The sequence below is a fragment of the Penaeus monodon genome, chromosome 43 (genome assembly GCF_015228065.2).
Source record: "Penaeus monodon isolate SGIC_2016 chromosome 43, NSTDA_Pmon_1, whole genome shotgun sequence".
NCBI lineage: Eukaryota > Metazoa > Arthropoda > Malacostraca > Decapoda > Penaeidae > Penaeus > Penaeus monodon.
In genome coordinates this window covers 23,127,807-23,141,856 of record NC_051428.1, presented here as the reverse complement: position 1 = coordinate 23,141,856, position 14,050 = coordinate 23,127,807, and positions in this window count along the sequence as shown.

Sequence of the window (14,050 nt, the reverse complement as noted above, 5' to 3'; positions counted from 1 at the left end):
GCCCTCCCGGAGTCTTGCACCAAATCTGCATGGCTTGTCCCTTGGGGATTCCCCGCCAATAATAGCACTACCCCGTGGATTTCCCCCTCCCTGAATACCCCCACCAGATTCCCCCATGAAATTCCCCCAACATTTAAAACCGCCCCCAAGGGACCTCCCCCGTGGGCGCCCGCGAAGCCCCCAGGAAAGGAAAACTGTTGGATCCTTTTCCCCCTCTCTTCGGTCTACACCGGGGGAGCGGCCCAGGGGGCAACCACAATCAGGTTTGATCTCTGCAAGGAAGAAAAAAAAAAATTAATTCATCGTGATCATATTGGTTTATCATTGTTAAAAAAAGGATATATGATTTAAATTAAACAAAAATTTTAACAGGATATGAATATCAAAATGGGGATAAAACAGGTAACATGAATACTGAAGCATCTTTAAAATAGCTCTCACATTTATTGTTTCTTAAAGGTTTGCTGTTAAAAGTGAAGAGTGGGAAATAAAAGTCGCTTTTATACAGGAAATGGCGGCCCCCTCCCATCCCCATCCCCCACCTTTTTCCCGGTCGTCAGTCGGATATCCCCACGCCCGCGCACTTTTGGTTTCATGTTTTAGTTTTCATTCGATTTTTTGCCAAAATACTTGATTCCTCTTTTATTATTTTCGTTGATGCAGAGAGGGGAAAAAGGGGGAAAATGTAAAAGAAAAGGAAAAAGAGGGAAAAGAAAGGTTAGGGTAAAAGAAATGCGGGGAAGTCGTTTTAACGGGTTGTTTCAGTTTTAGTCTTATTTAATTTTGATAATGAAAAGCTAAAACCAGCGGAAAAAAAAAAAGGGAAACACGGTTTTTGACATTGGCAACTCCCTGCGATGGCCCTAGACTTTTATTTTCCTCTGGACTCATCAGCCATGGCCAGTAACGTTTCCCTTTCCCGAACCCTTTTATGCCCCCCCCCCCCCCCCCTCCCTCCCCCTCCCCCCCGTCTCTGTCTTGGCTTCCCCCTTCCGTTTTTTTTTTTTTTTTTTTTCTTTTTTTTATTAAAAAGTAATAATTCATAACACTAAAAATCATTTATACCAGAAAATTTAAGAAAAAACAAAAATGGAAGTAAAATTTTAAAAAATAATGGGGGGAATTAAAAACTTTGTTTACAAGTTATGAAATATATATTTCATATGTTTAGCAGATAATCTACTGTCGCATTTATATCTTAAAAGTTTAAAAAAAAAATATTAAGCTCCTAGCTTCCCATAATAGAAATTTTTTATTTCTGTTATTATTATTATTTATTAATATTTTTATTATTATTTTTATTAAAATTATATATTATTATTATCATTTTTTTATTTTTTATTATTATTATTATTATTTTTATTATTTATTTTATTATTTTTATTTTAAATTTTTCATTTTTATTATTTTACAAAAAGTTTCCCCAATAGTTAAAACCCCATCTTTCCAAAGAATAAAAAAAGCAAGTTGAATCCGAAGGGAAAAGACCCATGACAGGTTGGAAGATCAAAGACATTATCGCGATCTCCGTGGAGAGCGTGGAAGGAGCGTGGAGGGAGGGGGGAAAGGAGGAAATGTAAAGGGGGGAAAGAGTCAGGGTGGGAAGGGGAATGAAGGGTTTGGTGGGAAACAAAGAAAGGACGGAAGGGAGAGGGGGGGGATGCAAGAGGATAAAGGGGGGGTGAGATGGGGGCAGGGACGGAGGGGGGAAAAGGGGGAGAAAAGGGGGAAAAGAAAGGAAGGGGCGGGTTTTCAGGGAAGATGGGGAAAGGAGGAAGGCAGGCAGGAAGGGGAAATGTGCGTAAGTTATACATAGTAAACCGTTTTTTACAAGTTTTTATAATTTGAAGAGGTGATAAAGAAGTGGGAAATCTTAAACAAAGAATCTGCATTGAAAACCTTTTTTTAATATTATTTTACGCCATTTACAAAACGTAAGGTAGCGTTTTGGTTTGGTTTAGATCAAAATAATTCATTGTATGTTAATTTGATTTTTAGTTAATGTGGGGGTTAAAAAAATGCAAAGGGGATATCAATATATAAAGATTTTTATTAAAATATAAATACATAAAATCCAGATTTCTATCTTCCCGAATCAGCCGGAAAAAAGATGACTCCACATTAGCAAAAACCACCTTTAAAAGGGAGATGGTTATTGAAAATGAGGGAGTTTGCACACGTTTTCCAAACACCCGTCAAGCAAACTTATCGAGGCCAGCACACTTTAGTCGTTGGAACAAGTGTGGGGGGGGGCCATGGAAACGTGGAAATGTGGGACGACTTTTGGGGAAACCAGTGGGTTGGTACCCAAAAGGGGTCTTGGTTCATGCACCGTCGCAGATAGGGTTTACCCCCCGGAGCTTGCCCAATATCGCACTGGTTGGGCCATTAGAGATTCCACCCCCGATAAACCACTACCACCTGGATTCCCCCAATGATACCGCCATCAGAAATTTCCCCCACCATGAATACCCCGCCCAAAAGGCCACCTCGGGGCGCCCCCCGAAGTTCCTAAGGAATCGTTGGACCTTGTCCCTCTCCTTCGGTCTAACCGGCCGAAAAGGCCCAGAGGCAACAACAAAAAACGGCTTTAATGCTCTGCAAGAAAGTAGGAAAAATTATACATCATGATACATATTTTTTTAAAATTAAATTTATTATATAAAGCTAGTCAAGTCCAAAAAATAAGAAAAACGAAATGTCTTTTGGAAAAGGGAGAACATTTTTTAAACTTACCCAAATACTCACATTTGTTTGGTTAGTATACCCGTAATGTGGGGGGTGGAAGATGCAAAGTCGTTATATACAGGGAAATGGGGCCGACCATTCCCACCCCCCTTCCTCAAAATCTCAGCACGCCAGTCGGGGGGATCCCGCCCGGGCGTAAATTCCATGTAGCGTGTCTGGTTTTTTAGTTCACCTCCCTTTTTTTTTTGCATGGCGAAGCAAAGCGCAGTGAGGGAAAGTTAGTGGAAAAAGAGAAAAAAAAGTCAGTAATGGAAAGAAAGAAAGGAAGGAGGGGGCAGCAGGGGGAAGGAGGAAGAGGAGAAGGGGACAAAGCGGTATAGGAGGCAAGGGTGGGTTTCGGGAGGGGAAAAACAAAAACAGAAAGGGAAAGGGAAATAGGAAAGGGGGAAGGGAAGGAGGGAAGAGGGACAAAGAAGGGTGGGAAAAGGGGGAGGGGAAAGGAGAAGGAAGTTAGAGGAGATATCGGGGGTGGATGAAGGAATGATGGGAAAGGGGCAGGTTTAAAGCAGGATGGATAAGGGGAGAAGTCAATTTGATTCTGAGTGTTGTGATAGCCATTATTTCCTTACTTAGAAAAATTAAACGAATTTCCGTAACTCAAGGAATGAATTAAGAAAAGGGAAAAGAGTTCCTGAAGTGGCAACACTTTAGCGGAGACCCGTTTTATTTTGTAACGTCATAGCACAAACTTGACGTCAAGTGATGACGCCTTCTAAATCCCAAAAGGTTTTTTTCGTGGTATTTCCCTCCCTGATGTTGTAGCTTTGTAATTCCTCTGTTTTTGTTAACGTTTTCAGGATAAAGATAACCAGAAGAGGAGAAAAAATCAATCAAAAAAATAAAACCTCAAATCGTTTCCTATAAATCAGTGTTTTACTCCATGCGCGCAGTAAATAGGCCCTTATGGGTTTGGGTTAAAATCAAGGGACTTCATATAAGTTGAAATTTTTATAATCAATTAGGGGATTAAAAAAATGCAAGGGTATATGCATACGTACAATCGTGTATATATATATATAACATATATATTATAATATATTAAAATATAATATATATATATATATAATATAATATAATATTTTAAAAGTTTTTTTTTTAGTGATGGTTTCCCATAGTTTAAAGCTTTCCGCCGCCTGATTATTTGTTGTTTGTTTGTTTTTGTGTGTGTGTTCGTTTGTGCTTTTGATAGGAGTTTTTAAAAACCCCCAAAATGGACGTTCATTTTTCTCCCATTTCTCGGCTGATCACTGTGATTGCATCTTTGGAGATCTCTATATATGTTTTTATTTACTTTATTAAAAAAATCATGTTACCTATTTAAATCTGTGGGAATTTCAAAAGATCCCGTTACCCGTTATTTTAAAACTTTAAACTCCCCAGACCCCCCACCGGACAGACGCAATCTTTGGCCACGACTCCAGGCGCCCCGGACCGCCAAAACGATCGTCAATTATATTATCAATTTATTTTTGTTTTCACTTGTAAAAAATTTGGAATATACATTGGTTTTAAATACTTTCCCTATCCCGGATGGAATCTCCACAGATCACTAAAATCTAAAAAGCACCCACACAAAAAATTTTGTGTGTTTGTATGTATAAAAAATGAAAAAAATCTCAAATCACAGTTCCCATTTTTAATTATTAATGGGAACCAATGAACCTTATTTTAAAAAAACCTCCCTTTTAAAAGAGTGATTATCAAGGATAGTTTTTTTCTCTGTACAGTCCTCCGAGACCTTTTGTTAAAAAAAGGATCAAAAAAAGAACAGGCATCAAAGTATTTATTAAACTTCATAGATTTCTATAGGAAAATAGTATTTAAAAACAAGTTTCAATCCGCATTAATGGAAAATCCATTTATTCTTTTTTCAGAGACCAGCTCGGGAAAGCAAGAACTGGTACGCAGCTTAAAAAATCCCTGTATTCCCCAAAGTGAATTTTCAGAAAAAAAGTACCTTTTAAAAAAAAGTTATATGCTTCTTTGATACAATTAAATTGGGAGCAAAATTTTTGAAAATTTTTTGTTCATGAGATTCACCAGAAATTATTGTATTGCGATGAAGATAAAAAAAACATACGCTTCAAATACATATGTGTCATAAGTATTAATTCTTATTCAATTTTTTTTTTGTCACAAAGAACTCGATCAGTATATATTGGGTTATTTTATTCCCCGGTTCTATTTTTTTAGAATATAGACGAAAGGGAAAAAAGAAATGCAAGGGAAATTAAAATATAAGGGTTTTTTTATTTAAAAAAAATATCAAAATCACAGATTTTTATATTTCCCTTACCCCTCGGAAAAACCCATGGCCCTTTTTTAGCAATAAAACCCTTTAAAGGGGGGAGATTTTGAAAAATAGGGGGGTTTCAAAGTGTTTCCCCAAAAAAAATGTCGAACAAAAATTATCGGGCCCCCACACTTGTAGTCGTTGGAACAGGTAGGGGGGCCCCTGAATCGTGGCATGTGGGGGGGACTTGTGGGCAATCCAGTGCTTGGGGCCAACAGGTGTCTTGGGTTATGCCCGTTCCGCAGAAAAAGGGGTTGACCTTTTCCCGGGGTCTTTCACCCAAAACTGCATTTAGGGCTATTTTGAGATTCCCTGCGAAACAGCCACTGTGGGTTCCCCCACCATGGATCCCCCCATGGATTTCCCCCATGGGTTCCCCCACCAAAAAGCCGCCGTTAAGGGGACCACCTCCGTGGGGGCCCCGCGAAGCCCCAGGAAGAATTGTTTGGGTCCTTGTCCACCCTCCTTCGGTCTACACCGGCCCAGCGGTCACCAGGAGGAAAAACACAATCACGGATTTATGCTCTGCAAAAGGGGATAAAGGGGAATTTCTACATGATGCATTTGGTTATCCCGTTAAGTAAACGGGGTATATATATAATCAACAAGTTCAGAACAAATATTTAAAATCAAAAAAGCCCCTAAACATCAAAAAAATGCTATAGCGATCTTTTAAATAGCACAATTCATTGGCTTAAAAGGGTTTGCTGCGTAAGTGGGGAAGGGAAGTACAACGTCGCTTTATAAGGAAATGACGGCCGCTTCCCCCCCCCCTCCCCCAACCCCCTTCGCTCGCCAGTCGGGGTATCCCACCCAGCGGCACTTTTGGGATAACGTTTGGTTTTTTTTTTCGGTTTTTGCGTACTTTGATTATTTACCTTATTTTGGGGATGACAAAAATGAAATACAGTGATAAAAAGTAAAGATGGAAAGTGAAAAGTTGATAACGGAAAATTTTTTTTTATTAGATAGTACCAGTTGCGGAATTTCTTTCCATTAAAAAGAAGCTTTTATGGTCAGCTAAAAAAAGTGGCATTTGAACAGGACTAGTATCCATTACTCCCACTTTACAAAATCGCTACCCAAATCCCTCCCCCAATCACGGCCCAAACTTAAATTTTACTTCTTTTATATAGTGGTCCTCTAAATTAAATTATAAAGGTTTTGGGGATAGAGAATCACAGAAGCTATTTTACACGTGCGTTTTTTATTCGGTCTTAATTCAAAGTAGATAGTAAATATGTACAAGCCAGCGAGGCACGGTTTTTACTTTGGGAACACTCTAAATCCGACTTTTATTTTCCTCTGTGACGTCACGGGCCCGTGCTCAGTGACGTTGCCTTTCCGATCCGTTTTTGGCCCTCCCTCCCTCCTCTCGTTCTTCTGTTTCCCCCTTTCATTTTTTTAAAGATATTAGCTAATAATCATTAACTAAACAATCATTGGTCCGAATAAGAAGAAATAGAATGTTAAGGAAAAGAAAAAAAATATAATAGGTGGAATCTAATAAATTAGTATACTTTTTATGCATCCAAATTTCTCATCTATTGTTAGCAGTATTAGTACCCCTGTCATATTTAACCAACGGTTCCAGAAACATGTATGCAGCATCCATCGTTTCCCCTAATAAGAAACCTGCGTTGCATAGAGAGGGAAGGGAGATCAAGAAGGAGAAAAGGGGGGGGGCAAAGGGGGTTCAAATAAGTTGTAGGTATTGAACCAATATTTAAGAAATACAAACGATGGAGGGGAGATGTTCCGTGCAATAGTGAATAAAGGAAAAAAAAATTTTAGACGATGGGAAAAGCTTTTTCAGGCCCTCAGGCTTTACACTGTGGGTCATCAGCCATGTGCTAGGACGGCCTTTCCAATCTTGTTTTTGCTCTTTCTCTCTCTCTCTCTCTCCTCTCTCCCTTTTTCTCTCTTTCTCTTTCTTCTCTCTTTGGCCATTTCTTCTTGCCCTTTCTTCCCGGGTTACGCGTTTAAGATAGAAAGGGGCCCATTAAAAAAATCTCCATCGAAACCAAAGCTTTTAAAAAAACATGTTATAGCCAATCAAAAGCGATAAGCAGGTTTTTTATGGTGGTTGAGATCAAAGTACTTTACATTTAAAGTTCAATTTGATGCAGGTGATCTAGTTGCAGGGTTAAACAAATGCAATATATATAATATATATAAATATAATTTTATTAATAATATGGTGTGTGTGTGGTGTGTGTGTGTGGTGTGTGTGTTTTGTGTGGTGATAATTTTTCAAAAAAATAAAATCTACAAATTTGTTATTTTTCGTTATCATCTGAAAACCCATAACCCCTTTTTGACTATTTTATTTTAAAAGGGAGATGAAAGTTAAGAAAGATAAAGGATGATCTTTTTTTTACTAAGATCTCTAAAAAACTCCGAAAATTTTGTAAAAAGGGGCAAAAAAAAACATCAGAAAGTTGATATCTTAAATTTTAAAACTTCCAAGTCAAAGGTCTCATGTTCGTCAATAATTTTTCATTCTTTACTCGAGATAACCTTCGAAAAGGAAAATTTTGCTGAGAAAAAATTTTCGCGTGTTTTTTAAAAATGTAAAAAGCTCATGTAGTATACGCTTTTGAAAACACCATGAAATTCCAAACCCCAAAATGTGCAGAAAAAAGATAAAAGTGTTTTTGCATCATTCATGATACGATAAAATTACTAGAATATGTATAAAATTCTAGGCTCATGAGATGCACTCCATGATTTTGATGATAATTCACCAAAATTATAGGTATTTTAGGTATACTTTTATTTTCGCCTCGATTGTCACAAAGAACCGTTTCAACCAAAAAAAAGTTATATTTCTTTTTTATTCATCCCCGATAGAAAAAAGTGATGATCAAAGTATTTCGGGTTATTTTTTCCGGTGTTCAATTTTTATTATAATATAGACAAAATGTACGAGAAAAGCAAGTATAAATGATAAAGGTTTATTATTCAAAAAAAAATTCTACAAATCACTTTTTTTTATCTTCCATTAAACCAGGAACCGAGATTAATATAGTAAAAACCACCTTTTAAAAAAGGGGGTATTATTGAAAAAGAGGGAGGTTTACACGTGTTCTCCCAAAAAACCCGTCGAAGCAACATTATCGAGGCCAGCAATTTTTTCGTTGGAACAGGTATTGGGGGGGCCATGGAATCGTGGGGATGGGACGGGCGTGGGCAATGAGGGGCTTGGGACCAAAAAAGGGGTCTCTGGGTTTATGCACCGTCTCGCAGCAGTAGGTTGCCCTCCGGGGTCTTGACCAAAATCTGATGGTTGGGCATTAGAGATTCCCCCTCCCTTAAACCACTACCACGGGGATCCACCCCCAGGATTCCCCCACCACTGAAACCGCCGCCGAAGAGGCCAGCTCCGGGACCCCAGCGAAACCCCAGGAAGGAATCTGTTGGGTTTGCCACCTCTATTCGGTCTACACCGGCCCCCCGGAACGGCCACCAGAGGAAACACAATCACGGATTGATGCTCTGAAGAGGGGTAAGGGAAATTTTCCTCATGATGTATTTGGGGAAATTTTCCCAAGTATATCTGGTTGTAGTTGCAAGAGGAATAACGAAATTTTATATAATGGTTTATTGGTTTTTGTTATAATAGTAATATAAAACATATAGTTTTTAGGAAAAATACAAAAATATAAAAAAATCTTTTAAAAAAAGTCAACATTAAAACGGCATTTGCAATAAGTATCACATTCATTGTTGTTTGAGTTAGCTTTGGGAATGTGGAGAGTGGGGGATAGAATGTGCTATATACAGGAACTGGTGGCCCACCCCCCTCCCCCCTACCCCTTCACCCCGCCCGTGGGATATCCCAAGCCGCGGCGTGCTTTCCCGTATGTGTTTGGTTTTCCAGCTCACTTTTGCGAAAAACGTGACCCATTTTTTATTTTATGTCTTTACAATGATAAAAGTATAGATGGAAGTAGAGAAGAAAAATCAGCGTTAAATTTGAAAATATGAGTCGCTATACAAAAAAGGCATTTCACAAAAAGGACGATTTTCTTTTTACTTTTACATCTACAAAATTATCAAAAAAAGTCGCCCCTCATCAATAAGGGGGGAGAGAGGAAAGGGCGGCAAGGGGTAAACAGCAAGAATATGAGGGAAAAAGGAAAAAAGGGGAAAATGGGGGGGGGGAAGGAGAATTGAAGGAGGAAGGAGGGAGGGAGAAAGGGTGCAAGCAGGATGAAGGAGAGGGAGGTACAAGAGTTTGAAGAAGGATGGGTTAAAAGGGGAGAAAAGAGCCCAAAAAAAGGGACGAAGGGACATAAAGAGGGGGGGAAAGGGGGGAGAGGAAGGTATACAAAAGGAGAGGGGGGCAGGGAGGAGGGAGGGGTGGAGGAAGACGGCAGGGAGGGGGGGGGTGAAAGGAAGGGTTTAGGAGTTTCCCAAAATCTAACGCCCTAAACCCGTTTCTAATAACATGAAGTTTTTTGTCTGGGTTTAACTGTGCTGTGCAGCAGTTTATCACACTACAGTATTTTGTTAGAAACAGAATCGGGTTTTAACTTCCCTTCACAAATAAATACAGATGTAGTATTAGATAAAAAATCCTCGAATCAATTTAAAAGAGAAGTGAAATTGTTTTCCCAGAGTTGTGTATAGCCATATATCTCCTGTTTAAAAATTAATCAAGAACTACCCGTAACTAAAGAAAGAATTTAAAAAAAATATTTGAAGATGGGAACACTTTACGCGAAGACCCGTTCTTTATTTTGTGACGTCACGTGACCCACCAAAACCCCAAGTTTTTTTCTCCCGGCTGAAATCACTTGCTCTTGTTGCAACTTTTTTAAATTCTTTGTTTTTTAGTATTTGCATGGACAAAATTTTATGGCATATTAAAAATTTGTGTATTCACTAACCCTTTTTTTGCTACGAAAAAGCATTACCCGAAGTGAAAACCCTTTCTTTTTAAAATTATTTTTTTTACATAATTATGTTTTTTTGGTAGGTTTAAGATCAGTGCACTTCATATGAATGTTCGGTTTTTATAATCATAAGGAGGGTTAAAAAAAAGCAAGGGATAAATACATACATAAACAAACACACACACACCACAATAAATAAATATATATATATTATATATATATATTATAATATAATAATTTTAATTTCAGTTATATTTAAAAATTAATAATTATATATATATAATATATTATTATATAATACATATATACATATATATAAAACGTATATATATTTTTTAAGGGTATTTTTATTTGGTGTTTTTTTCACCAAAAACGAGCTTTTAGCCGCTAGTGATTATTTTTTTTGTTTTTCGTGTGTGATTATTTTCGCGGGGTTAAAAGGAATTTTTGTTTCACACCGAAGCCAGTGCGATGACTTCTGTGGAATTTATAAAGACCCTGGGACCCATAGTAATGAACTCCTGAAAGAACAGAGATAAGAGTTCCCTTTTTAAGCTCAAATCCCCAAAACCCATACCGTACAGGCAACTTTTGGCGCCATGGGCTCGCTTTTATACGATTGCAGCCATTTTTATCAATTCATGATCCTTTTAAATATTTGTAATTACATTGGCTTATGAAAGCACGTTTCCCTTTAACCGGTGGCTTTAAAACAACCATCGATATTCCAAAAGAAACGAAAGGGCTAAAAAGACATCCAAAAAGAAAACCCCTTTACAATATATATAACCCGAAAACCCCATTTAAAAATAACCTTGAAAGGGAAATTATTAAAAGGGTTTTAAAAATTATATATATATATTTCTTTTTTACAAAATACTCTATCAAACCTCGAGATCGTTGTTAAAAAAGGGATCGAAAAAACAACAGGATCGAAAATTGAGATCATTAAGCATTTATAGATTTACTATAGGAAAATGCATTGTCAAATCACAGCTTTCACATCCAAGATAACCCGCTTGGAAAATTTAAAAGTTTGTGAAAAAAGTTCATCGTGGTTTTGAAAACACGGAAATGCAATATACAAACGTTACTAAATCCCAGTATCCCCAAATTTTAAATTTTTTCAGGAAAAGCTCATAAAGAAGGTTTGCGTCATTTAGATACAGTAAATAAGTAGTATTTTTTTTTACGGCTTTCGAGATTTATCAGAAATTTAAGTATTTCAGATGAAGATAAAAAACATACCATATAAAAACATACGCACGTAAAAATTTAATTTTTTTACACTTTTTAATTTTTCAAGTAAACTTGAATCAAAAAAATTAGTTTTTTTGGGGCTTTTCTACCTATCTGAAGATCAATATATTGCATTTCTTTCTTTCCAGTGTTCTATTTTTTATATAATGTAGACGAAGGGACGAAAGAAATGCAAGGAAATATAAACATATAAGGATATTTTATTAAAAAATAAATATCTACAAATAACAGATTTCCTATCTTCCGTTTTCATCGGAAACCGATGGATATTTATAACAATAACCAAACTTTAAAAGGGAGAGGGTTATTGAAGAATGAGGGAGGTTTGCATACGTGTTCTCCAAAAACACCTGTCGAAGCAACACTTATCGGGGCCAGCACATTTGTAGTCGTTGGAACAGGTATTGGGGGCCCATGGAACGTGGGCATGTGGGACGGACTTGTGGGCAATGAGTGGCTTGGTGCCAACAGGTGTCTCTGGTTCATGCACCGTCTCGCAGCAGTAGGCTTGACCCTCGGAGTCTTGCACCAAATCTGCATTCACTTGGGCCATTAGAGATTCCCCCGCCAATAATAGCACTACCACCGTGGAAGACATACGGATATAGATTATGAAAAAAATTCCTTCAAATTATTTAAAGAAAAAGTGAATCGCATTCAAAAAGTGGTATGACAGCCATATATATCCCTACTTAAGATTAAATAATCAAGTATTACTCGCAAACCAAGTCAATGAATTAGAAAAAGGAAGAGATTCCTGAAGATGGCAACACTTGACGCGAAGACCCATCTTATGCTGTGACGTCATTGGCCACAAACTTGATGACTTGACTGTGACGACACCTTCTAATCCCAGTATTGCTGTTTTTCCCCGGCTATCCTCCCTCCCTCTGTTGATGTAACTTTGTAGCCTCTCTCCTCGTTTTCTTGATATTTGCATGGGCGATAGATATGAGCATATACAGACATTTATCCATTTACTAGCTCTTCATAGTTTTTAAGATAGTGATAACAGAGGTGGGGGAATCTCCATCGAAACAATTTGCCCATGACATGAGTTTACTTCATTCAGAATACAGAAAAATCAGCTTTTAGGGTTTGGCTATAAATATATAAGAGGTATCAAATAAAATGGATTTATATACATACATTAATATATGCATATATACAGTAATATTTTACTGTATATATATATATATATATATATAATAATATATATATTTTTATATATATATATATATAACGATTTAATTTTGAAAAAAATATCCAAAAAATCACAGTTTTCCCTATTTCCCGTTATTAACCGAGAGCCCATTATTAAAAATTTTCCCTTTTCATAGGGGAGATAACCTAACATAACCCAAGATATTCTATACAATCTAGGAACCTGTTAAAATGGGGATCAATTTAACAAACAAGCATCAAAAGTTCAGTACTCATTAAGCATGCATATATATTATATATTTAAAAGAAAACATTGTTTTAACACAATTTCCCCATGTTTCAGTCGGAAACCCCATTCATTCTTTGCTCGAGATAACCAGAAATGGAAAATGATTGCTGGAAAAAATGCGTGTTTCTTAAAACATGGAAACCAGGAATACATGGATACGCATACTTGAATCGCCATGTATTCCTGATTCAATGTATTAAGAAAACGGGGGGCCTATAAAAAGAAGTATTTTATGTATCACTCTTGATACGAAAAATTTAGTAGAAAAATTTTTCGAGATTTTCAAGGCTGAAAAGACTCACAAGCAATTATATGTATTTCAGTTGAAGTTAAAATTCAGAGCATCTGATAAAAGTGATAGAGCAAAAATATTTTGTATTACTTTTATTCCAGTGTTCTGTTTCATTATGATGTAGACGAAGGGAACAAAGAAATGCAAGGAAGTTAAACATATAAGGATTTATTTCAATAATAAATATCTACAAATCAAAGATTTACTATTTTCCCTTATCAACCGGAACATCAATGGCTCTTATTAGCAATAACCCCATTTAAAAGCGGGGAGGTTATCAAAATGAGGGGGTCTACACACGTGTTCTCCCAAATATCTGTTGAAGCAACACTTATCGAGGCCAGCACACTTGTAGTAGTTGGATCATGTAATGGGGGTCCTGGAAACGCGGCATGTAGGACGGACTTGTGGGCAAAATTTAGTGGCTTGGTACCCAAAAGGTGTCTCTGGGTTTTGCAGCAGTAGGCTTGACCCTCTGGAGTCTTGCCCCAAATCTGCATTGGCTTGGGCCCTTGGGAGATTCCACCGCCGATAATAGCACTACCACCGTGGATTCCACCACCATGATACCGCCGCCGAAGAGACACCCCCGTGGACGCCAGCGAAGCTTCCAGAAAAGGAATCTGTTGGATCCTTGCCCACCTTTCCTTTGGTCTACACCGGCGGAGACGGTCACCAAGGGCCGATGGCTCTTATTTGCAATAACCACCTTTAAAAGGGGGGATGATTTTTGAAAAATGAGGGAGGTTTGCATACGTGTTCTCCAAAACACCTGTCGAAGCAAAACCTTACGAGGCCAGCACATTGTAGTCGTTGGAACAGGTATTGGGGGGTCCATGGAATCGTGGGCATGTGGGACGGACTTGTGGGCAATTGAGTGGCTTTGGGGCCAACAGGTGTCTCTGGTTCATGCACCGTCTCGCAGCAGTAGGCTTGACCTCCGGAGTCTTGCACCAATATCTGCATTCACTTGGGCCACTGGAGATTCCCCTGCCGATAATAGCACTACCACGTGTATTCCATATGGATACCTCCACATGAATTCCACCATGGATTCCCCCACCATTAAAACCTGCGAAAAGACCGCCTAGGGACGTCAGCGA